Raw genomic sequence first — 27,014 nt, forward strand, 5'->3', positions numbered from 1 at the left:
TACTTCCTGGCTTGCAGACAGGCTGTTTTCACACTGTGTCTTAACATGGCCTTTTTGCTGTGTGTGCCCATAGAGACAGCTCTGGTCTCTCTTTCTCTTCACATAAGGACACCAGTTCTATCAGATTAGGGCTTCACCCTTATGACTTCATTTAAGATTAATGACCTACCCAGAGTCCCTATCTCCAAATACAGTCATATTGGGAGTTAGGGCTTCAACTAATGAACTTTGTAGGAATACCATTCAGTCCATAACAGTCACCTTACTGAAAGTTAAGTAACCCAGGAGGTACTCTCAACTGATTCTCATCAGCTGGTACTGGAATACGATGCCAAGTTTCTCTGGGATGCAGTTTCCTCCCTTTACTAATGAATAAAATGAGCTGAATAATTGCTCAAACAAATTTATAGAATTACCTGAATACATACAAAAATTTTAGGTCATAGAAATTCTATCTGGCCAATCTATCCATTGTTGTTGGAGTTATGCAAACTTTAAACATTTATTCACCCCTCTTTTTATCCTTTCAATTATGAAAAATGCCCAGTTTCCATTACTACCCTCCCCTGGAACAGCATTCAAATATGCTAACACTACTTATCATATGGATAAGAATAGAATACTCTATCAGACCAATCCTTCTACAGAGAACTACAAAAGCCAGACAAATTATAAAACATAGTTATTTGAAGACAGTGGAAAGGAACAAAAGCATCCAGAACTTGAGGCACCATAATTTTTGGAGAAAAGGAAAATACATTCAGGTGAGCTGACATTGCCTTTTATATTCTCCTTGAGGCATCTAGAGTATGTAAGTAAACCAAGGCAAAGAAAGGCCACGAAGAAATGGTGGCTTGGAGTTTTCAGTAGTCACATAAGTCTGGGTGACAAAATTTGGATTTAAATGCTACCATGGCAACCAAGCCTAATGCATTTATAAAAATAGATGACAAGCTGAATCTATAAAAATAATAAAATGAAAATTATAGTATCTAAAAATGTAATAAAATGAGGAACTCAGTAAATAGATTTATCACACATTAGATACAGCAACAGAAAGAAAAATATCCAGAGGGAGGCAGGTTAGAAAAATATAAGAGACATATAGGATATCATATAAAAGACTAATATACATGTAATTAGAGTCACATAAGATTCAGAAGTAACTTTTTATGGAAAAATAGCAAAAAAAAAAATTATCTAAAATTAAAAAAAAGATATCAAGCCATTGAGGTAAATAACAGTGAGAACCATATGCAGGACAGATTTAAAGAAAAACACACTTAGTCACAATGTAGAAAAGCTAATTATAACCAAAAACAAAGATAAAAATATTAAAAAGATAGAAATAAACATTATGGTTTACAAATAATTATCTTCTAAGGAGTAATGCGAAATTTACAGCTGACTTCTCAAGAGAAACAATGAAGCCAGAGAACAATAGAATGCAATCTGAAGTGCTGAGAGAAAATAACTGTCAGACTATAATTCCAAATCTGGTAAATATTTCAAAAACATCAATGATAAAGGACTTTTTAAGATAAAAACTGAGAGAAAGCATCATCGATATACCTGTAACAAAAGAATTATCAAAATATGTTGTATAAGTGGAAGGAAAATGAACCATAGAGAAGTCTGGAGGTTCAAGAATGAATAAAGAAGTACTCAATGGTAAATATGTGTGCAAACATACATAAGTATTGAATGAATAAAACACTAAAAATTAGTATTTGGCAGTTTAGAATGTACAGAGAATTAAAGGCAACAGCAGCATGTATTTGGGGAAGGGAGTAAATGGGGTTAAATTATCCTTTGCATTGTCAGAAAATTTTTAAAAAACTTGCAAAAAACTATAATAAATCAAAGATGCATATTGTTATAGCTAGGGTAAACTAAAAGCGATATATTACTAAAATATAACAGAAGGAAATAATAAAATACTAAAATGATTGCCAGATTAACAAAAAAAAAAAGGCATCAGATTGAGGAAAAATAGAATAGATGATGCAAATAAATAGTTTATGGTAAAGTGGTAGCTTTAAGCCCCAAGGCAATTGTATTAAATATAAATGGAGTCACCTCCAAATAAGAAAAAAAAAATCATCTGGCTAAATAAAAGAAATCCAACAGCATTTTAGCTTTAAATATCAAGATATGGAAATATTGATACTAAAAGAATAGAATTTAAGCGGTAAACCAAAAGAAAGCTGATTTTGTTATCCTAATATCAGATTAAATAGGATTTAAGTTACAAAGAATTATTGAAGATATCAAGAAATGCTTCATAATGACAAAAAGGTCAACTGACTAGGATATAAGAATTATAAATTTGCATGTACTTAATTACATTATCTTAAAATATGTAAGATAAAACCTGACAAAACTAAAAGGAGAATCATATGATACACAATCATATTAGACTTTACAAAACACTTAGCAACCAGTTGTATAAGATGACCAAAAAATCCATAAAGATATAGATTTAAAGAACATAAGTGAGCCACTTCTGTTCCCTGAAAATAGTAAAATTATGATAGCAATCAATAAACAATGACTAGAAAATGCCCAAATGGTTGTGAACCAAGCAAGTCACTTTTATTTAATATAAGATTAGATATTGTAAAGATGTCATTTATTCCCAAATTAACATTTAATCAATACAATCACAGTCACAATCCTAGCAGGTTGTGTGTATATGTATGTGTATATGTATAAAACATGATAAGCTAATGCTGAAATTCAGATAAAAATGCCAAGACTAAAAATATTAAAGAAATCTTGAAGAAAAACAAAATTGGATAAGTTTGTACAACTACTTATCAAAATTACAGTAATAATGTTGTTTAATATTGCCTCAGCATAGACGGGCTTATCAATGAGACAGAATAGAGAATCTACAAAGAGACACAAACATGTCCAGTTCCTTTTATGTAAACATTAATTGCAGGACCAATTAAGTATTCATATAAAAAATTAATCTCGATCTTCTCACATATATAAAAAAATCAATTCCAGCTGGATTCTCAGACAAAATATAAAGGTAGCACAATAGAGCTTCTAAAAGACAACAGAAGACAATTTCTTCCTGACCTTGGGGAAGGCAAAATTTCTTACGTAGGATATGAAAAGTAGTAAGCATAAAAAAGATTAGTAAATTGAGTCTTACTAAAGTTCAAAATTTTTTTTTATCAAAAGATACCAATTTGAGTTTATGACACCAAATTAAGCCATATTGTAGGGGAATATATTTGCAATGCATTTATTTGAAAAATGAATTGTATCAGAATATATAATGAAAAGACAAATAACCCAGTGGAAGGGGAAATGATTAAAAGGTTTGAAAAGTCATTTTATAAAAGAGGATGTCTAAAAGGCCAATAAACATCTGAAAAGATTCTTGACGCCATTAGTATTAAGAGAACAGAAATTAAAATCACAAATTAATCCAGTTCCCTACCCCCTAAGAGGTTGAAATAGAAAAACAAAACAAAACAAAACAAAACAAAACTAGGAAGGAAAAAAAGAAAATATTGAAATATCAAGTATTGAGAGAATATGGTATAAGAGAAATTCTTAGACAGTAAAAATATTCTTTGATACCTATTAAGTCTGACATATGCATTAACTATGACCCAGCAATTTCACTCCCCCCAAAATACATACATTTAGAAAACTGTACACAGCAGCATTATTCCTAATAATAAACAACTACAATAAAAAAATTGATTTGTCAACAAGAGGTTGGATAAATAAATAGTAGTATATTTATACAATGAAATTTTAGATAGTATTGAAAACGAACAAACTATAGCTACATCAACTACATAGATAAATAGCACAAACATAAAACTAAGTAAAAATACCCAGACACATCAGAGTTACCTTGGAAAGAAGGTGACCCTGACAAAGCATTAGGGAAGCTTCTGGTGTATTGATAACATGCTATTTCTTCATCTGAGTGGTGGTTACATGGATGTGCCACTTTATAAAACTGTCTTGCATTGCATACTTAAAATTTATGCATTTTTCTATGTACGCTATAATGTAATAATTAAAACTTAAAAAGAACAGAGAATAATGGATATGTAGAAACACTTTTGCTATAGTTAATAAAGTCATCTGGGTGAGAACAACAACACGGACTTTACATGATGATGAGTAAAACAAATTGATGGATATTTAGGAAAATATAATTGCTCAAATTTTGTAAGGTACCAGCTAAAATGCAATTCCATGCTAAACTCTTATCCCAGAATTGAGTAATGTATTGCGGTGGATAAAAAATGTCCATAATCTAAATAATTTTTTTAAAACTAGTGAAGATCCAAAGTATATATAAGCAAAAGAGAATAGTCCTAATGATTTTGTAAGAAAGACAAACTTAAAAGGGACTGTAATATACAGACACAATGAAAATAGAGTAATCAGTATTGGAGAAATAAGGACAGAATTCGTAGGATACTGAGTGGAGCTTTGAGGCAAAAATCACGGGGCTATAATTTTTAGTTTGATCAGTGGGATTTACATCTGACCACAGGAATCTCTTGGAGAATATTAGTTTGTCTGATGGTCTATAACAGGGATGTTCCATTCTATGTTATTTTTTGTGAATTTTAGTAGCATATACAGTAGATAAATTAAGCCATTCTTTAAAAAAATAATAATAAGATTCACAATTTACTTCCCTTGAACTCAGTGGAGAAGGATTTGGGCTGAGTGGGATAAGTGGTGGCTGAAGAAAATGGGTCTTGCCATCCTGGTCACTGTGAAACATCACTCTAATCTTCCCCAGGCTCTACAGAATGGCACTAAGAGTTCATTCATGGCAAGAAAGACCAGAAAGTCAAGCTTAAAAAGACACTTATGGCAGATTCTAAGATCAGGGGTTGTTTTTATTTATTTATTTCGAACTGCATTATTTAAAAGAGTTAATTTCCCTTGAACTTTTAAGCACCAGATGGGCCTGCACCTTCCCAGGACTCTCCTTCTTTAAAAGCACAATTGTTGTTCAGTTTCTCTCAGGTGCAGATTCATTAGCTCTTGACTGGCTCTCCTTGTTTACCGACTACTTGTGGAAAAAGCCATTTACCCTGGCAAATGTCAAGGTTAGTGCAAACTGTCCTTGTCATCAGTCTCTCTGGCAGAAGGTCAGGGATAAGCTTTCCTCAAATGGGCAGCGTCAAACAAAGCAGAGCCGGACTTAACTCACCAAAAGGAAGAAAGGAGGCCTGCTCTGAGTTGATAAACATTCCTGTGAGCTTTCAGGACAAAAGATTAACTCCTCTTTTGCCACATCAGGAACTGTTTACTGGAAGATTCCTTAGAATATCTGGATGTTTTAGAGCATATGAGATAGGTTTATAAAATAATGAATAACTATATCTATCCATATCTATCCCTATATGCATCTGCATATCTATCATCTCGTGTTTTAAAACAAATGTTGTAACTTTCAAAGTCTCCAATTTGGAAGTATACCCCATTATTCTAGCCTTCCTCTAGTTGATCTTGTTTTTTTTCTTTTTAAAAAATAATTTCTCCTCTCAGTTTACTTTCATAGGCAAGTTGTAAACCACATATGAAGAGCTGCTGCCACAGTCTTAAATGGTTGTCTTAATTTATTTTCATAGAATAATTAAATTCTGGAGTTGGATGGAAATTCAAGACAAACCTAGTCCAATCTAATAAATCCCTGGCAGCAATTTTGGCAGTTGTCACCCAACCTCAGCTTGGTCATTCCTGCTGACAAAAACACCCCTGCCTCACAGAAAGGTTGTTCTGAAGTGGAAAATGTTTTACTGTTAGAAGAAAAATGCTGCCTTATACTTAGCTAAAATCCATCTCTGTGGAAATTTAGCCCATTGGTTCAAGTTTTGCCCTCCAGTAGGATAAAGAAGGCCAGTCCTTCTTCAATGCAACAGTTCTCTAAATATTTGGAAGAGTTCTCATGCAATGTGGAGGAATTTTCTTCTCTGGGTTTACCATTCTACTTCTCTCATTAAACGACTGCCAGTCAAGGTATTTTTCTGTTTGGGCTCCTTTGAATGATCACTAACTAGTTTTTGCAATGTGTCCTTCAAATGTGAGATCCAGAAATATAAACTATACTTAAGATGTTGGACCACGAACTTCATATATATTTATGCGTATCATGTATTTTTTATATAATACACACACACAATTTTCCAATATATCAATTCCGGCATTGGTTCATTGAAGAATCACTTAATATCAAAAAGATTTTAAGCTACTGCAGGCAGGTTTGCTTTTGTACTTCTGTATTTCAATCACAAATCACACACAGATATATGTTTTTAGTCACTGTATCAAGTTTTTAACTTAATTCTTTGCTACCCACACTCAGCCACCTGTCATAGCAGCATATGAAAGACCATATTATCCTTATAGGAAAATCCTGGAGATCCTGTGAGTATACTATTCTCTTGGGCACACCCTTTGCTATACTCGCCTTTACTATTTTTCCCTTAGGGTTTGGCTGGGCAATTTTGTTTCTCTTTTCCAAAGTTATCTTCAGAAGTCTTGTTCAAATCACTAACATTTATTTCACCCCTGGCACAATTTTAATGACCTAAATACCTCCAGCAAAACAATTCCTGCTCTTTGACATGCATCAGCACTTATCCCATCAAATTCAGCTGATTTTTACCCATGAGTACCTATATCCCACATGAAATAAAAAAGGGGCATCTTTGAGGTGCTTCTTATATTGTCAGCATTTTTTTTCTCCTGTATATGATCCTGATTTTACTTTCTCGTGGCTTTTCCAAAACTTCTTCTTGACTGTAGATTTTCCTCCATTCTCTCTAGAATTCCTCCACATCATGTAATTATCTGATTTATTAAAAAGTTTTCTTTCTCTACCTCTGCCTCATTTACCTTCTCGGGTAAGGAGACAAACTACTATTTATAGCACATGTAAGAGTTGAGTACTTGAGAAGGGGGGGTAGGGGAATTAACCTAGAGCACCATGGAATACATAAGGGTAATTCCTGCAGTGGCCACACTTTTTGGATATCAAGATGAACTCACTTTGTGTAGCTTATCCTAGAAACTGTTTCATAAATTGTCATGACAGACTGTCTGCTTGTCTTGTGTATCCCCTCTTGAATGACTTCATTTTTGTTTAAACCATCCTGGGGACTCCATCCTCCAACCACAATCTTTCTTTCTCAGTCTCCCATGGTCTTAGCAATTGACACCAACTTATGCTACTAGATGTCAGTCTCATCTTTTTAAACCAAATATCTAAACATAACGAGAACTTTAGAAGGTTTTCTTTTGAGGTTCCTCATCTTTTGTTGAAAGACTCCTGTTTTTCTACCTGAATTTACCCATCTCCTGCTCCCACAGCCACTATGTACTCATTCAGACATTTAACAAATTTTAGACCTAGGCATGTGTGTAACTTTCTAACTCGTTAACCTGTCTCTAGATTCAAATCCCCACATCTAACCTATATGCAAGCACAAAATGCACTTTTGTATTTATTTCCCAACTCAAAATCTCTGATCTCTTTCAATGTGCATCAAATAGTCTCATCTCTGTAGCTAGACTTTCCTAGTTGTAAAACAGTTGTAAGAACAAAAATTACTCATGTTTGAAAAACTATAGGCAATATTAAATAAACACATTTCAAGCTACATGGAGATCTTTTATAATTATTATTCTTTTCCTTAAAAAGAGTCTCTCATTACTCAAGTTAAACAAGAATAATTATTTAGACCTGTATAGATCATTATAAACCCCACATAAAGGTCTGTCCATTTAGAGTATCTCAGAAAAATGCATATAGATACTGGACTTGTCCAGGCAGTACTGAGAAGTGAACAGTTCTAAATTAAATTTGCTATTACCTTATTTCTAGTGTACCTGTGTTGCTGCAAGCTTCACCAGGCCCCTTGGCACTTTGTGCTGAGTGTCCCAAATGTTCCTCCTTATCTGCTCTCCCACTGTTGATGGCATAATCTGCACAGGTCGTGAAGGGAGAGGCTCACTTGGAGGCTGCACCTGCTAAAATGGGGAAAATCAATTTTCATCATCCAAAAATACAGAACTGCTGGCACACAAACTAGTTGCTCAAAATCCCTAGGGTTCAGAAGGGGAGTCCCACTAAGAAAGATACATGCTTGGAACAGAAGTCAAAATACTCTCTTCCTGTAGCCAGGAGGGATGTGGGGAATGAAGAAGTGGAGGATGGAATGTTCCTGTGCAGGTCTCCAATTCGACAATAAATATCAGATAGAATATACAGCCATTTTGCATCAAACTATTAGGTAGGGATATTTACGAGAGTAATCTATAAATCTTGATATTTTATACATTCTCAAATGCTAAATTCAGCTGAAAGGTATAGTCTAGTGTGATTCGTGTTTTACTATGTTACTACAACTCTTCACTACTTTTATTACTACTTCCTCCTATTAGACTCCTTTCTTATAATTAATTAATTTCAGGTTGGAATTTCATCATTTGATACTAGAGATGATTTGTCGGGAAATGCTAAAGTATAAATTTGCATTCTTGGAAAATAAATCTTATAGAGGGGTGATAAAACTACAAACCTTCATACAAGTGAGTGTTATAGCATACTTGTAATTCATATCTTAATTATACAAATAATGTAAAAAAATGTGTTTTATAAGTTGAAACAGTATGTACCTAGATGGACTAAAAGAATAAATTCTTACTTCACATAACCCCAACCTCATTCCTCTCCATAAAGATAATCACTGTAATTGTTGTCATTTAAGTGTGTCTTCCTGACTTTGCACTATTTCTTTACAGGACATACATATTCACATATATGTTTAATATATAAATAAATGGTTGACTTTGAATAATCAGGATAGTACTCAATACTGTTTTACAATTTAGGTTCTTCCCTTAATAATTCTTTTTTTTTTTTTAATTCAGCAATTTACTCTTTTTCTAAAAGTTCCTTCGCTGTCAAGTATAGGCTGTGTTTAGGGTTTAGTTTTTCAAGATGGTTTTACTATAAAGGAAAATGCAAATGACTATGTGATATACGGAATCTATTGATCTTTAGAATTTATAGGACCAGACTTTCTTAATTGGGGTATTTTTTTTCTGATGGTAAATTTAAAAACCTGTTGTCAGCAATTCAGAAAAAAATTTGAAATATCCCCCAATGCCATGGCATCAAAACACTATACATTAAAAGGGTTTTAGTTCTTGTTTCTAACATCAGCCTAACATTGAACATCTAACAAGAGGCCCAAGTAGCATTGAGCAAGTCACTGAACCACATACCACCTCAGACTGCCACAAGAGAAAATGGGCTTCCATACAGACCATCTAGCCTAGTATTGACATTCTACTTTCTATAGGATGCTATTTGTAAGACCACCAAAGTTTTACAGCTTCTTTTTCCCTGACCATAAGAAATCTAATCATTCAACATATTTTATTGAAGCATCTTTAATCCAGTTTTATATCTGTTTACTCCCATAGAAGTAAACATATCTATTTCAGTATTTGTAAATCCACCTTATTCTTTCTAGATGTCTGTAGTTTTCCATAACGTGGATGTACTTAATTCACATACATATTTGATTATTGAAATTTATTAGAATCTTTACCCCGACTGTTTTTCTCAGTTATCAAAAACAAACAAACAAACAAACAAACAACAACAACAAAAAACTTGCCACAATGAGCATCCTTTTACCTGTTTCTTTATGTGCTTTGCAGGCATTGCTCAAGAGTAAATACTGAGAAGTAGAATTTCTAGGTCAAAGTCTATGGGAATTTTAATAGAAATTGATAAATTGCCCTCTAAAAAGACTACAAACGTTTACATTACTACTAATAGTGTATAATGGTTAACATTTCTCTACACATGCTCAAATTATATGCTCCATTATATTTGCTCTAAAAAAATTATTTTTATGTATTAAAATGTTTTATATATTTCATTTTCTAACTTTTTGAAGCTAGTATAAAGAAATATAATTGATTTTTAATTTTTGCTGTACCCACTTATTAATTGTAATATGTCATAGGGTTCTTTCAGATTTTTATGATTATAATGATATCATCTTTATTTTTCATAGTTGTCAGTTTTGCTATAGAGGTTATGCACAATCACATAAATTGCACTGGAATTGTTCCCTAATTTTGTTTTTGTTTTCTGAAAAAAGTATGTGCATGATCATCATGATCATATCCTTAAATAACTGGTAAATTTTCTCGAGAAGTCATCTGTGTATTTCACTTTCTGTAGAAGACTTTTAATAAGGAAGTCATTTTTAAAAGTTATGTACATTTATATTTTCTTTTTCTTTTTATTCTCCTTTTTGTAAGAGGAATTTTCCTCAAAAAATGGTTCATTTAATGTTATATTTTCAAAAGTCTAAATTATTCATAATATAAGCATAATATTATTTGTAAGACCTGTAGCAGTGCCCTTTTTACATTCTTGATTTTAACTATTTTCTCTCTCTGTTTTATTAGAAAATTGAAATTTATCAATTTCAAAAACACTTCAAAACATATTAAATAATTATCATTTGGCTTTATTTCATGTTTATTTTCTATTTATTTCCTTTATTTTTTATATCTGCTATATTTATAATTTTCTTTTTTCTACTTTCTTTGAGTTTCACACTGTTCCTTTTTGCCCTACTACCTGTAGGTGGATGCTCAGGTTATTTCTAATTTTTTTTTCTTCTTATATACGCATCTAAGTCTATAACTGTCACTAAATTTCATTAGCTGCAATCTGTAAATTGTAAGTTCATTATCACACATACATTTTTAAATTAACTCAGCAATTTCCTTTTTGACTCAAAATCTATTAAAGTATAATTTTTAATTTCCAAACATATGTAAACTTACTAGTTGTGTTTTTGTTTTTTGTTTAATTTGCTCTGTGGTCAGAAAACATACCTAGCATAACTATGATCTTTTCAAATTTGCTTAGACTTTTTATGTGAGTCAACAGATAATCTATTTTGGTTAATGTTCTACAGGCACTTCATTTGAATTTATAGTCTACAGATGTTAGATGCGGTATTCTATATCCGATCAGTCACATCATGTTCATTACTGTGTTGTTTGAATATACTATGGTCTATCTTCTTATTGTTTTATTCTCTGCTTGGAGAAGTATGTTAAAATGTACCACTATGGCTGTAGATTTATCAGGACTTCTTAGTAGTAGTCAGTTATTTTTGTTTTATATATTTGAGATGATGTTTTAGGTAAATATAGAAATTTGGGATTATTACTTTCTAATAAATTGAACCTTTTTGATATTGTGAAGTATCCTTTTTACTCTCTACTAATAATTTTTCCCTTGAAGTATTTGCCTGAAAATAATATAGCTATACAACCTACCTTTTGGTTAATATTTGTATGGCATGCATTTTCCATCCTTTTAATTTCTCCCTTTTGCTGTTCTTAAATTTAAAGTCTCTTTTAATTTGCATTTAGGTAGGTTTTAGTTTTTACTTAGACTGATACTTTTGTCTTCTTTTAGAGCATTTACTCCGTTTATATTTAAAGTAATACCTAATGTAATTTGTTTTCAAATATAAAATCTCACTATTTGCTATAAGTGTGTCCCACTCTTTGCATTTTTTCATTTTTGCCTAATTTTGGGTTCATTGCCGTTTTTAAAGGCTATTTCATTTCTTCCCTCTATTTTATCTTGACATAATTTACTTTCAATATTTATGTTTAGTGATTATACTGATTATACTATGGATTAGAGCATAAATTCTTGACATATAAAAAGCTGACACAAGACGGTGCTTTCAATTTTTCCCAGGCATTTTAAGGGCCTCAAAACACTTTAACTCCATTTCTCATTCTCATATCTTATAAGCTGTAATCGTTACATATTTTGATCCTCTCTCTGTATGTAAAACCCTAAAACATATTATTCATTTTATTTTTACAGTCAATATTCATGAAGATGCACCCATATGTTTATCTTTTAGTACTTTCTTTTCTTCAAACATTGAATCATTCCATTTCCTTCTAAAGAATACTCTTTGGACTTTCTTTTAGTGTGTTACTATTACAGATGATTTTATTTTTTACTATTTTTTCTGGAAATGCCCTTCTTTCAAAAAGGTATTTTCCCTAGTTACAAAATTCTAGGTTAACCTTTTTTTCAGCATTCAAAGATATCATTTCAAAGTTTTCTGTTTTCATTGTTTCTTTTGTGAGGTCTGTTATCAGTCAAATTATGGCTCCTTTGAAAGTAATATCTGCTCAACTGCTTTTAAGATCTTATTCTTTGCCCTTATTTTTCAGTAGTTTTACAATGATAGATGTAATTTTCTCTTAATTTGTTTTACTTAGTACTTATGGGGATTCATTTGTAACTTGTATTTATATTTCAAGAATTGTCTCTTCAAAATAGTATTCTTTCTCAAGCTCTACTTTTCTTCTGGATATGTTGGCATATGTTAGAACTTTCCATTTTATGTTTCTTATGGTCTCTTCTGCATTTTTCTTCAGTTTGTTTCACTGTGCTACATTTATGACTTTTTCCATCTGACCTATGTACTAGTTTCCTATTTTTTTTAAACTGTATCTAATATGCTATTAAATCTGTGCATTGAGTCCTCAATTGTGGGAATTATACTGTTCAATTCTAGCATTTATGTAAAAGTTTTTAATTAGTTATCTTTAGGGTATAGCTATTTGCCATTCTTTGTTCTCATTGAAGCTCACTGAATCAGGTATCAGCATATTTACTAAAAGTGGCCCCGAATGCTGGGTTCACCTCTCTGTGTTTCTTACTTCTCTTAGCTTGGTTTGATGAGTTTTCAGTGTTTACTAGTTCTTTCAGTGTTTACTAGCCTACAAGTATATTAAAAAACATTTCATCTACATTTTTCAGGCTGATTTTTTTCCAGCAGGATAGCTGATTCACACTACCTAATCATTATTACCAGGACTGGAAATCCAGAGTTGACCGACTTTCAATGTCCTTCTAGTATTAATTTAGTCAAGTTTTCACTTAACCTTAAATCTATCTGTATATCTCTCTATATAACATATTGCATATATATAACTTTTATATATGTATTACATATATCTGAAAATAAAATTTGTATACAAATATATATTTAAAATAAATGTATTAATGTACTTACATCTATTTCATTAAGTATCCATATAAATATAATCTGTAAGTTTTGCCTTAAATGTGCTCGTGATTTTCTTGTATTTAAATATCTTTCACATCTGTAATTCTATCCCCTTTCACAAATCAAATGTTTTGTAGTTGCTCTTTTCTTAATCATAACTGAAAATTATAACATATATTTTATAGCTATACATATGTATTTTCAAAGAAACAGTTATTAATCTCATTGATAAACTACTTTAAAATTTTCATACTATCCGTGTGTGGTTTTGGTATCAGGCTAAGACTGGTTTCATACAATAGTGGAGAAATGTTTTCTCCTCTTTCACTTCCAGGAAAATATTGTGTAGAACTTGTGCTAATTCTTTAAAGTTTTAGTAGCCTCCTTCAGTGAAACCATTTGGGCCTGGAGAATCTCTTTGCAGAAGATTTTAATTTACAAATTCAATTTTATCAATAGTCATAGGACTATTCAAATTATCTGTTGCATGTTGAGTGGGTTGTAGTAGTTTGCATTTTTTAAGAAAATGATCATCTAAGTTCATATAAGTTGTCAAACTTATATAGAGTTATTCATATTATCCCTTTATTATCATCTTAAAATCTGCAGTCTACTATGAGATATCTTGCTCCATTCTTAATATTGGTAAATTACATCTTTATTCTTTTTTTTGTCAGTATTGTTAAAAGATTGTCAAGTTTACTGATCTTTTCTAAGAATCCAAGCTCTCTGTTTACTGATTTTGTTCATTGTTTCATATTTTCAATTTATCTGATCTCTGTTCTTTATTAATTTATTTCTGTCTTTCCTTTAATTTATTTTATTCTTTTTTCTACTTTCTTGAGGTGGAAGTTTAGATTATTAATTTGAGACTTTCCCTTTTTTCTAACATAATTGTTTACTGCTATAAATTTCCCTCAGCACACTTCAGTACTACTTCATCTGTGTATCACAAATTTTGATATGGTGTTTTTATTTTTATTCAGTTTGATGTAATTCTTTAATACCCCTTGAAGTTTCCTCTTTAACCCTCGAATAATTTAGAAGTGTGTTGTGCAGTTTCCAAGTAGTTCGGCGATTCGCCCATTATGATTCTGCTATTGATAACTCATTTAATTACACTCATTTAATTAATATTATTACACTGTGGTCAAAGAACACAATTTGTATTATTTCAGTTCTTTTAAATGTGTTAAGGTTTGTTTTATGGCCCAGGATACAGTCTACCACAGTTTTTGTTCCATAAGCATTTGAAAAGAAAGTGTTGTTTTGGGTGAAATGTTCTACAAATATTAAATCAATCCTGTGGAGGTCATTTATAACTTACTGATTTCTCCGTCTCTTTGTTTTATCAATGGCTGAAAGAGGCATGTTGAAATTTACAACTATAATTATGAGTTTGTCTACTTTTCCTTTCAGTTCATCAATTTTTGCTTCACATATTATCAGCTCTGTTTTCTGGTGAATACACATTTACAATTAATATATGTTCTTGGTATACTAATTAATTAAACAGTATGTAATGTCCCTGATAATTGCCTTTGTTCTGAAGTCTACTGTATATAAAATTAATATTATGAGTTCCACTACTGCTTTCTTTTAAATTAATATTTACCTATATGTTGTCTACCCTTTTACTTTCAATATACCTATATCATATTTTTAAGTAAATTTTTTTAGACAACATATTACTAGGTCATTTTTTAAATACACCCCAGCAATCTTTATCTTTTAAGTAGTATATTTAAATCCTTCTATATTTAATGTAATTATTGTTATGTTAGGGCTTTAGTCTGACTCATTTTTCTTTTTCTATTTGTTGCCACTGTTTTTGTTTCACTGATTTCTTTTTTCTGTCTTTTTGTGGAATAGTTACACAGTTTTATAATTCTATTTTGATTTATGTACAGTGGTTTTGAGGTTATATCTCTATATTTTTTAGTGATGGTACTAAGTATTACATTATATATAAACACTTTATCATAGTCTACTGTTGTCATCATTTTACCTGTTTCAGTAAAATGTAGAAACATTACCTCCCTTTATAACTCTTCATCTTCTAACATTTATTACATAATTGTCTTAAATGTTTTCTCTACATACACTGAGAATCACATTAGGCAAAGAGGAGAAGACATGACTAAAATCTACTGAGTGGAAATTCTCTTAGTTTTTCTTATATGAGAATATCTTGATTTCCCTTCATTCTAGAATTAAAACAGAATTCTGGGGTAACATCAACAAGAAAAGCAGAGTAAGAACCTCTAAAACTTCACTTTCTATAAAAACTGTAACAGCACTGGCAAAAATAATCAAATAAATATTTTCAGCATTTTTTAGAAATTGATCAAAGCCTTGCAACAATCTAAGAAGTGTACTTAGTAGATAAGCTTTAAGTAACCTATTTAAAATATGTTCATAGAACTAAAGAAAACCATGTCTAAAGAATAAAACGGAAATACAAGAATAAGGTCTCATTAGAGAATATAAATTGAATAAGAGAAACTATTAAGAAAAACAACTAACATCTACACAAAAGTCTGCACACAGATGTTTACAGAAGCTTTATTCATAATTTCCAAAACTTGGAAGCAATCAAGATGTTTGTTAATGGGTAAGTAGATAAACTGTGGTATATCCAGACAATAGAATATTACTCAGCAATAAAAAGAAATGCAGTATCAAGCCATGAAAAGACATGGAGGAACCTGAAATGCATATTACTAAGTGAAAGAAGTCAATCTTAAAAGGTTACATGCTCTATGATTCCAACTATATGACATTCTAGAAAAGGCAAAACAATGAAGATAACAAAAGAGGTTTGGGAGTACGGGTGAATAGGTAGAACATGGAGAATTTGTAAAGCAGTGAAAATACTCCATATGATACTACAATGATGGGTAGATGTCATTATCCATTTATCCAAATCCACAGAATGTACAATGCCAAGAGTGTAACCTAAGATAAACTATGAACTATGGGTGATTATGACATGTCAGTGCAGGTTCATCAGGGGTATATAACAAATATACCCCTCTCATGGAGGATGTTGTTACTGAAGGAGACTATGCATGTGGGGAGGGCAGGGCATAAATGGGAAATCTCTGCACTTTCTCAATTTTGCTGTGAACCTAACTAAAACTGCTCTAAAATAATGTGTGTGTGTGTGGTGTGTGTGTGTGTGTATGTATGTGTGTGTTTATATATATATATATATATATATATATATATATATATATAACCAAATAGAAATTCTTAAGCTGGAATCTCTCTTGTTAAAAAATATATATATAAATTCAGAATTAGGCAAGGTAGTACTGGTTTAGTACTCATGATTTTATCTGTTGTGGCCTGGAATCCCTGGAAAAAGAAGTCGGAGGCAAAGGCTAATACATAAGCAATTTATTTGTGGGCAGGAGTGGCGTATAGAGGAAGTATACATGAGGAGACAGGAGTGCCAATGCAAAGTTGCTTTATTATACCACCACTATGGATGACCTGTTGGAGTGTTCCATGAGCTATCAGAGAAGCTTAGTGAAATATATCTCAAGTCCTTATGATAGAAAAAAAAAATAGGAAAGTATGGATCCATTATCCCCCACTCCCCATTAATAAGGGTACTTAGTAGTCCCAAGATATGTTAACTCTCCTTATATACCATCACTAACATTTCTGGGTTATTACTTCCTTGAGCATGGAGGAAGCTCCTACTAGAGTCCCATGCGAAAGCAAGTGATTAGAGATTGTGTGGATCAGATAGGGAGAGGTACCTGACTGAAGGGGTCACCTAGCAATGGCTGGAATAACAGGTATGCACAAGAGGTGTTCAACACAGCATCAGTATCTCAGATTCTTTCCATCTTTATTTTTTTCCTCCACTCTTAGCATGCAGATTCATTTCTCTACAGCTACTTGTGGTCAGAAAGTCTAACCATATTATAAAAACTATAGGCTGTTAGAAAGAGAAAGGAGGGCTGGGTCATACAGTTATTTAGCTGGGCACATTTCGACATCCAACAATGCAGGGGACATGTTTATAAGGAGAGAATAATGAGAAGAATGGAAACCAGAATCTGTTACAATTCTTAAAGGAAAAGTGAAGAGGGGACAGGGCATCTTTGTGCCTTTGGCCTTTTAGAACATTAAAATGTTTATCTTGGTCATATTTGTCCAAAGTCATTTTATTTTTTACCCCCAATTCCTCTATTTCCTCTTTATGGTTGCAGATCCTCAAATTCTGTTATTTAAGAATACCTCCAATTGATTATTCCATCTAAGATGACTTTTGATTTTTACCAAAAATAAAACATTAGTGGGTATGAAACTCTAAAGATGGAAAATCAGTCATCCATCAATGTTTGAGCAGAGAAGAGATGAAGAAAGAATAGGTGGGTGATTTGACACTGGGCACTGTATTGTATATTCTCTCTATACTAAGACTAGAGCTGCATTTTAATAGGATGAAATGCTGTTAGCTCATCCTAAACACTGTTTTGGATTCTGTTCACCTCTGCATAAAATATTTCCAAATCTTTGTCAGCTACTAAGAAGAGGCCAGCTACACTCATTTGGATCCCAACCTTGGTATTTTTTCTTTACAAAATATGTGCAAACAAGTAAAAAATAAACATATATATTTCTTGTACTCTCAGTAGGTACAGAGCAGGCTATTAGCCCTTTCATTCCCACTTTCTCTGCTCTAAGTCTTCCTGTGTGTTAACTGAAAATGGAGACAAAGGACAGGCAGCATACAAAGGAGAAGAATCAGGAGGCCTGAAGAAAGACACATGGACCCCTCCTCTTACGAATCAGGAATGTTCAGCATTTACTACAAGACTGTTGACCACTACGGTTCCTCTTTCAATCTTATTCAAGTGACATTCATTTTAATAACAAGTTAAACTCATTATGCGAATTGCACAATTCTATTAGAATATTGTTATCCCATGTAAATGTTATTAGTTCCACAAATGAACTACTCTATGTGAAACTGCTTAGAAAACTATAAAGCACTTTACAAATGGAAGAAAAATTATAATGTCCAAGAGAGAAAGCATTATACTAAACTGGAATCATAAAATGCTGAAGTACCCACTGATGCAGCTCCAATTCAAAACTTCACGTGTGTGTGTGTGTGTGTGTGTGTGTGAAAAAGTAAAGGGAAACAAGGTATTTTCTTCATAAATCCCATTTTAATGGCTAATGTTCTTCTACAACTAATATGTAATTTTCTTTCTTTGATTTGTTTTCTCATCTTACCCAACATATTTTATATCCCTTCTGTCTTCTTAGAGAAGTGCCACTTTGTTGAGGGGGGTAAGGCTTTGCAAGAAGTTTTCAAATATGCTGTTAATGAATGAATAGACAACTAATTACTTGCTAAATGTATTAACACAAATCTAGGTTTGATATTTCTTCAGAATTAATTTGGAAAATATGTGCAACATCCTTATTTAATTTTACAGGGGGAAGATACAAGAATTTCCATTTATATATAGAAAGTCTTTTCTCTTTTTTACACAAACCTGCTTACAAGAAAGAAACCTCATTGCCAGGTTTACCTTACTTTTCCAACTATATTATAAAAATAATAATTTTAAAATTATGATACTTGTACATCATTTTCATTCTTTTTCACTTGTTATCTCCTCTCTCTCTTCCTCCCTCCCTCTCTCTCTCTCTCTTTCTCACACACACACCACATGTAGTCTCTGTACATAGATAGAAATATTATACATGAACTACACCAAGTAAATAAACACACAGCTTCCATTCAATGGATCATAATAATAATCATTCCCAAGACATAGTTTATTTCTAAAAATGCTTTTATTTCTGTTTCTCCAAACCTCTTTTCTTCCTGTTAAATAAGGGGGCCTACCAGATTATTATTCTCTCAGTATAGAGACTGGATTTCCACTTTAGTTCAAATAAGAGCTCTGGTATAAACTGCCTTTTAATAGCAATGACAATTTTAAGTGTCCACTCATTTCCTCTAATAGAAATTAGCTAGCAGTAGGGTTCAATTAGCATTCACATTTGTAGACAAGTATTATATTTTCCCAGACATATTTTTTTTAAAACTTAGTTCTCGGATGATGGCACTGCCAAAAGTACAGCCAACTTCTAGATCAGACAAGATCAGAAAAAAAAATATTCCTTAACTTGGCACAGAAGCCCTTGCCTCTCCCAAAGACTTCCTCTTTGCAGAGATCATCTGAGAACTCAGCATCAGTGCTTCTGTTAGGCAGAATTCTCAGCTCATGCTAGTACAATATCTTTTACCTGTTTGTTAGATCAGTCATAACTAGATGATCTTAATCTCCTCAACTTTTATACTGTATATATTCATGTATTTGTTTTACTTGGGTTCATCCTCCCTAATTTATACATACCCTCTAAGATTTAGGGGGAAAATTTTTAACTCAAACACCATTCTTCAACTGGGCCCATTTCCTTAGTGATACCTAGGTTAGTCCATATTAGGAACTGAATTGCGTCCTCTCAAAATTCTTACAGTAGAGCCCTAATCCCCAATGTGACTATTTGGAGATAGGACATTTGAGGAGGTAATTAAGGTTAAATGAGGTTATAAGGGTGAGACTTGAATCCAATATGATTGTTGTTCTTACAAAAAGAGACAGACACTAGGGTGTGTGCACATCATGGAAAGATCTTGCGAAGACGCAGGGATATGGAGGCCATTTGTAAGCCAAAAAGAGAGGCCTAAAGAGAAACCAACCCTGTTGGCACCTTGATCTTGATCCAGCTTCCAGAACTGTGAGAGAATAAATTTCTGCAGTTTCAGCCACCTAGCCTGTGGTGTTTCATCATGGCAGCCTTAGCAGACTAATATTGTGTTTCAAAATTGTGTAAGTTAGTTGAAGGTTGTAAAAAGACCAACCAAGATCTTCATTATCATTAGGAATATAAAGACACTGTTATCTAATTACTCCCCAATCTGTCTTTGTATTATGATTCTTAATTTGTCCAAATTCCCTTCTCTCCCTGTCTGGCAACAGATGCCAGCTGCCTGGTCATGGGAGTTACATGGAATCCAGAATAAGCCGATTATAGCACCCTTCACTTTGGCTGGTGATCATTCTGGGAAAAAGCACATGACCCACAATAAACAAATCAGAACGCTTCTCTGTTTTATATTTTTCTATAACTGAACTAAAAAACAGGAACTGTTCTCCAAATGGTCCCAAGATAGTGAAGAAACAAGCTTATACTATGGAGAAAGCCCAATAGGCAGAAAAAGAAACACACATAAGAAATAGAGGGAAGGGAAGAGAGAGAGAGATGCTGGCACTGACGTCTCAGGTTAAGGCCTCACTGAGATGACCCTTCCCTTTATACGCCTTATTTATGAAGATAAATACGCTCTTGCGACTAAGTTACATTAAGTTGTTCCTTGGTCTTTCTAGCTCAGGATTATAAAGAATATGAAAATTATTCCTTATCTTTTCCCCCCATCTTTGATCTACTTTCAGCCCCCCTTCTCCCTTCCATTTGCTAATTCATCACTCTTTGGGGGCTTGGCAAGGAAAATAGCAGGAATAAAATGGTGAAAATCAAAGAGAATAAAATAAAAAGGGAAAAAAGCAGGAAACCAAATGATATTTTCACTTATAGTTTCAGATCTGAAGTTATTTAAGTCTATTCAGAAGTAGAAAATGATAATTAAAAATCAAAGAACTAGACATCATGACTATTTAGCCGATTTATAGTTTCCGAGCTCAAGCTCTATAGATATTTCTTCAGGTCTCCCTCCACAGCGTTTCAACTTAAGAGATTTATTAATACTTCTGCTTTAGCATCCACCCTGTGTTCATCCAGTTCTCAGTATCTGCATCTGCTGAGAGCTCCACAGGCATTCACAGAGGTGCCCTATTTGTCTCAGGCAGCCTCTACCCATCAAATCCTTATCTCTATCCCTCCTATTCATCCCCTTGCACTATCATGTCTTGAAACTGTCTTTTTATATTCTTCTTTATTCTCATCTAATTAAATATATATCACTTTTGTAGCCAGTTCCCTTAGGGGTCCCCTCAATAACCAGTCAGTACTAATTTGGTCAAGTATAGCTAAGATGTTACTGGTTGATAATGGATTAATAATTTACTCTTCCAGAGAACATTTACATTTTCATGGTGGCCTTAAGCAAAAGGTGCTAACCACATGAGGATTTCTGGTATACGAGAAATACAATGAATATATGAGAACTGGTAGTGTTTTAGCACCACTCGATTCACATCGTGTATACGTCGGCATGTCTGCATATCGGTCAGTCCTGCCCTTGAGGGTGATTCAGTATCTACCATCAAAGAGCTGTCTTTTCTGCAGGAACCATTTGCCTTCCTCTCTCCTGAATGGCCTTCACATGGCTGATACAGTTCCTCACCTCCCTCTGCTCTGTTATTGCCTGTAGTTTTATTAACTCAGTAAATTTAGAATCTCTTAAAGAGCACATCGAAAGTTCAAATCATGCCACATGTCCCAAGAAACAGTTCTTGAAACTGAAATGGTGACTCCAAAGTTATTTCAGTTAAGAACTAGCAAATCTCATTGGTATGTTTCTGGTTTCATTGGCTTTAATAGAATAGTTTTCCTAGAATCTACGGTTTACTGGGACCAACGTGAAACAGTAGGCACAGGATTCACAAGAAATGCAATATGGGCAATTACATTAAAATTTCGGTGTTATAATTTAAGAAGAGCCTTGAAAATTAAAAGGAAGGTGCTGGAAAGAGATAAGAAAACCATGCTCCATGAGTATTAGAGGAATTGCAGTGAAGAGAGAGGTTAGAGGCACAAAAGCTGTTCTCAAGTTATGGAGGCACATTATCTAGAAGGGGGAGCAAAGTTATTCTGAATTACTTCACGGGACAAAAATAAGGTCAGTGGTGAGTACAAGTTATAAAGAGGAAGATTTTTTTTTTCTCATTTTAAGGGACACTTTCCAACAGTGTTACCCAACAATGGAACGCTCTGCCTTCTTCCAAAGTCATTACTAATAATATTAAAAAATGCCCATTCTCTAGGGCGCTGTAGAACAGCTTCCTGTACTTACAGGCTACACAACTGCTAGGACTCCTTAAACACCGTGATTCCACCATTCTGTAAAACCGTCAACACAGGATTAGCTGGTTGACCCACCCAGGCAGGTTTTCGTGTGGGTTCTGGGAACAGCGAGAGGAGGTGAAAAACAGCACAGAAGAGTCAGAGGAAGCAGCGCTGAAAACCTGTCAGCTGTTGGCAGTATTAGTCTTTTGATTGGCTTTAGCCTGTTGGCTACTCACCTGCCCATCTATTCTCTAAATGAAGTACTCCAGCAATTGAGTTCAATTCAACAGGCAAGGACGCTGTGCTGCTATAAATCATTGGTCTCTTCCTCCCTGAGCCCTTCAGTGGAAGGAGTAATTGGTTAATTGCCAGAGTTGTTAACAAGAATTAAGAATTCAAGGGAATTGGCGAGGAATGCAGATCTGTTGCAATATGGTTAGAACAAATGTGTTTGTAAAGGGGCAGAAATGTAGAAATATGTACACCTAGTCAAAACAAATGGGTCCTAAAGTCCTTTATAAAAATGCCTGAGACTTATTGGGTCAGTGTTCCTTTCTTTAAGGGACTAGTGCTCTTAAAAAAAAAAAATAGTAAAAGAAAAAGAAAGAAAAGAAAAGCTTCCTCTTCAGCTTTTTTTCCACTACATCTTCCAGCTGCTGAGTCCAAAACATTCTCCATATTCCCTCCTCTTGCACGCACTTCTGACAGATGTATCTCCCCATGCTTAACCCACTCTACACACCCCACTTTTCATCTGAGACAATCATCCCTTCTCACATGTTTTGATTTGCTCTGTCAAATGAATGAATGAATGGAGAATTTTCAGGATAAGACACAACCTAATATACCACTGCCCAAAAGGCCCAAATCCACAGATATGTATGTGCTTCATAGGCATACATGTTTGCTTTAGCAAGTGCAGAAATTATACCAGGTCCTGCTAGGTGGGGCTCCTAGGCAACGCTGAGTATTCTGCACATGACCTAGATGTTTTAAGTAGCAATACATCTAACACTAACACAACATTTCATGTTTTTCAAAGTATTTCCTTGATTTTATTTGCTTTGATAACAGTATAAAACACAAAGAACAACTATTACAATTCCTATTTCCAAGATGAGTAAGTTGCAACAGGGAGCAGTTAAGTTATAAAGCCAGGTCTTAATCCCTAGATTTCCAATCTCACATTCCCTACCTTCATCCCATATCCTACCTTCCTCAAGAGTTAAATCTCTCTGCTCCAAACATCTGAAGTGCCATTTTTCTATGATCAGGAAATCACTTCAGAATTGTGCATAGAGTAGGACATAAAAATAAATAATTAAATTAAATTGCATAAAGTTTTTTTCCCAGCTTTATTGAAATGTATTTGACATATAACACTGTGAAGTGTAAGGTGTATGGGTTAATTTGATACATTTATATACTGCACAATGATTACCTCCATAGCATTAGCTGACATCTCCATCGTGTCATAGAATTACCCTTTATTTTTTGTGGTGAGAATATTTAAGATTTTTACTCCCTTAGCAACTTTCATGTATATAATACAGTATTATTAACTATAATAACCAGGCTGTGCATTAGATCTTCAGTGCTCATTCATCTTATAACTATAAGCTTGTAGCCTTTCAACTGCATATACTTGAAGGAGTGTGTGTGTGTGTGCGTGCGTGTGTGTGTGTGTGCGCGTGTGTGCGCGTTGTGTGTGTGTATGCACGTGTGTCTTGAAGGAATTGTGGACCATTGAGTTTGGGGAAAATTTGGAGCTAGTGTACATTTATAGAGTAGAAAGGGACACAAGTCCAAGATAAGCAAAGTTCAAACATATAGTAGATTTACAAGGAGTGGTACTCTTTATCTTATAAATGGTCACAGGTAGGAGGCATATATTTGAGGCATCATAAAACCAGGGCCCCCATCTTATCTATAAAGGACCTTTAAAGAGAATATCATGAAAGTGAAATAAGTTATCACCAAACCTGTGCAAATGCAAATGACTTGAAGCACAAATAATAGCTGTTGCAGTGATAACCTGAGGTGCTGTGGCCCATTCGGGTGGCAGACCAGGAATAGAAAACACAGTCAAGGAAGGGATTATCATTATATAACATAATTAAGTTGTTGGGTTCTCATAAATTGCCATATGGAACCCATATATATTCTATAATATACAGGAGCCGAAACCCTGACAGAATGAAGTGATTAATAAGAGAACTCCAAGCAGAAGTGACTAAGTAGAATGCTTTTTTTTCCCCCTAAGATCATTACTATTGCTTACACAAAGCTGAGGCAATCACATGTCTGGATTTTCTAAGACCATCTTGGTTTCATATGATTTTTAAAAAGTTATTTGTTAAATGAAAAAAAACAATCGTGAAACATTTTATAACCATGTGTCAGTCTGCTTAGTCTGCTGTAACAAAATACCATAGACTAAGTGGCTTAAACAACAGAAATTTGTTTCCTATAGTTCTAGAAGCTGAGAAATCTGAGATCAAGGTCCCAGCATGGTTGGGTTCCGGTGAAGATACTCTTCTTGTTTGGCAGGTGTCCTCATATGGTACAGAGACAGAGAGAAAAAGGAAGCAAATTCTGTCAGATTTCCTCTTATAAGAGCACTAATCTCATCATGAAGGTTCCACCCTCGTGAATTAATTATCTCCCGAAGGCCCTCATCTCCAAATATCATCACTTTAGGGATTAAGGTTTCAACATATGAATTTTGGGGGGACACACATATTCAGTCCATGTCATCATGTAAGTCTCTTCAAATAGTAACTTTTATTATTAGAAAGAAAGAAAAATCCTTTATTGGACCACGTGTACTAAATTTAGCTCAGATAATATTTTAATCTAAATAAGAAGATTAGTGAATCTCTTTTAAAATGCCTAAGATCTAGAGTTAAGAAACCAGACGGAAAAAAATCAGGGTGTCCATGTCCCCAGCAAGATCCAGTAGGAACAACGGGACACTGGAATAAAATTATTTACAGTGTATAAAGTCTAAACTGAGCATAGTATGTCATTATATGGGGGAGCACAGGTTCTGATATACTGTACCTCTAAAGTAGGAAGCCTCAGCCTGGCACTGGGTTATTTGTGCCATAGGTTTGGTGGCTCTGTGTCCCAGTCTAGCCTCCATAATACTTGTCTGAGTTCTGTGGAGAGCTCAGAGGATGTAAGTTATCACTGGAGAAGCTCTTTTGCTAAATACTCTCTAAGTCTTTGGGCGCAGAGAACACAACTTGAAGCCCTGCTAACAGTGAACAACAACAATGGAGAGGAAGGCTGTCTTTGTCACTTCCCCACAGGCCTACTGCACAGCTCGGGGTCTCTCTGGTCTCCAGTGTCTCACACTTTATGGAACAACAGACGTCAAAGGCAAAGTTCTATCCAGCCAAAGCTCAGGTTTCAGCAAGATACAGGCAGTCCCACCTCCAGTAAAAACTAATCTATTGACAGAAACACCTACCAACAGTGGTGGTATGAGAGGCTGTGCTTTTTAGGAGGCAGAGATCCTGTGCACTAGAGCCTGAGAAATGGTAATGCTAGACAGAGGCTAATGAGATTACAACTCACAGGCTTGATAAAAGGTGATTTAACTAATTCGTCGACAGACTGCTTCACATTACATCAGTGCTAAATATTTAATAAGACATTAGCCTTCATATCAGTTTATCTAAAAAGAACTTTGAAAAATAGATCCCACGGCTAGAGATCTACTTCTGGTATATTGATCAGACCTGCTAGAAATTAACAAAATACTCAAATGTCCATTGGAAGGGAAGTAGAGACATGAACAATAAAGCATTGATGAGAAACATCAGAGAAGAAAATGCTCAGTTCAGAAAAAACTCTAAATGTACTGGTTAGTGGTTAGTGGCCTGTTCTTAAAGAATCTTTATCCATCATTTTCGTTGCAGGATTAGGGATTTGTGTATCTAAAAGCTAGGTCAATATATTTAACATCTTCTCTCCCATAGTTATCCTGCTCCATCTAATACAGAATAAGTTCACAGACCCTAACCCCAATAGGTTTTACACCTGCTGGTGTGTTTCCCTGAGTTTTTAATCTCTTTGATGCCTTGAAGTTTCTAAAAAAATATTGTCTTAGCATTCTATTCCCATTACCAGGTATAAGTAGTTGGACTGGCAGCTATCTAGAGAGTCTGGGAGGGAAAACTTCACTAACTTGGCTCTATTCCAGGTATTTCGTCATGTCCAAGGATTTGCTTAGCCAGTACAATTAATAAGTTGCTACTGCAACATAAAGAAGTGAAAAATATCTACTGTGGCCATAGGAACTGCTATGCTAACAACACACAGTTTCTCTAGGCTGGATATAGGGCCAGAATCAAGGAAAGAGAATCTTAGAAGATTGATTTCAGAAACAGAGTTTTGATCACACTTTGTTGAGTTTCCATTCTCGCTCTGTAAGTAAAGAACCAAGTTTGTTCCCAGTGCTCAGATTCTTGGCCTCCCACATAGAAATTGAATCACAAAGACATATGTGTGTCTGTGTGTGTGTGTGTGTGCGCGCGCGCGCGCGTGTGCGCATATAGACGTATGCTTGTATTCCAAACTCAAGAGAAAGAAAAAACTTCTCCAGATTTTTCAATTCCTATAAGGATTGTAGTTTACTATTTCTGGATTTGGATCATTGAGTTCCCTGGATTATTAAACATAGCAAAAAGCCATCTGCAATGAATCGGGCTTGCTCCTCTAATTGAGTCATGCTGCGAAGCCCTTTACTGTTTTCCCTCACTTCATTGCTGAATATTTTTTCAAGAATGATAG

General features: G+C 33.9%; 1 long non-coding RNA gene across 6 annotated transcripts in view; it reads right to left on the bottom strand.

The window, feature by feature from the left end:
• Positions 1-2,380: 2,380 nt before the first annotated feature.
• LOC107502447 overlaps positions 2,381-27,014 on the bottom strand; it is a 607,862-nt gene continuing 583,228 nt past the window's right edge. For all 6 annotated transcript variants that reach the window (XR_004952153.1, XR_004952152.1, XR_004952149.1 and 3 more), the window contains one exon: positions 2,381-8,031. This is a non-coding gene — a long non-coding RNA (uncharacterized LOC107502447). The remainder of the gene's footprint in view (positions 8,032-27,014) is intronic.

Source organism: Rousettus aegyptiacus, unplaced genomic scaffold (genome assembly GCF_014176215.1).
Source record: "Rousettus aegyptiacus isolate mRouAeg1 unplaced genomic scaffold, mRouAeg1.p scaffold_m13_p_7, whole genome shotgun sequence".
Taxonomy (NCBI): domain Eukaryota; kingdom Metazoa; phylum Chordata; class Mammalia; order Chiroptera; family Pteropodidae; genus Rousettus; species Rousettus aegyptiacus.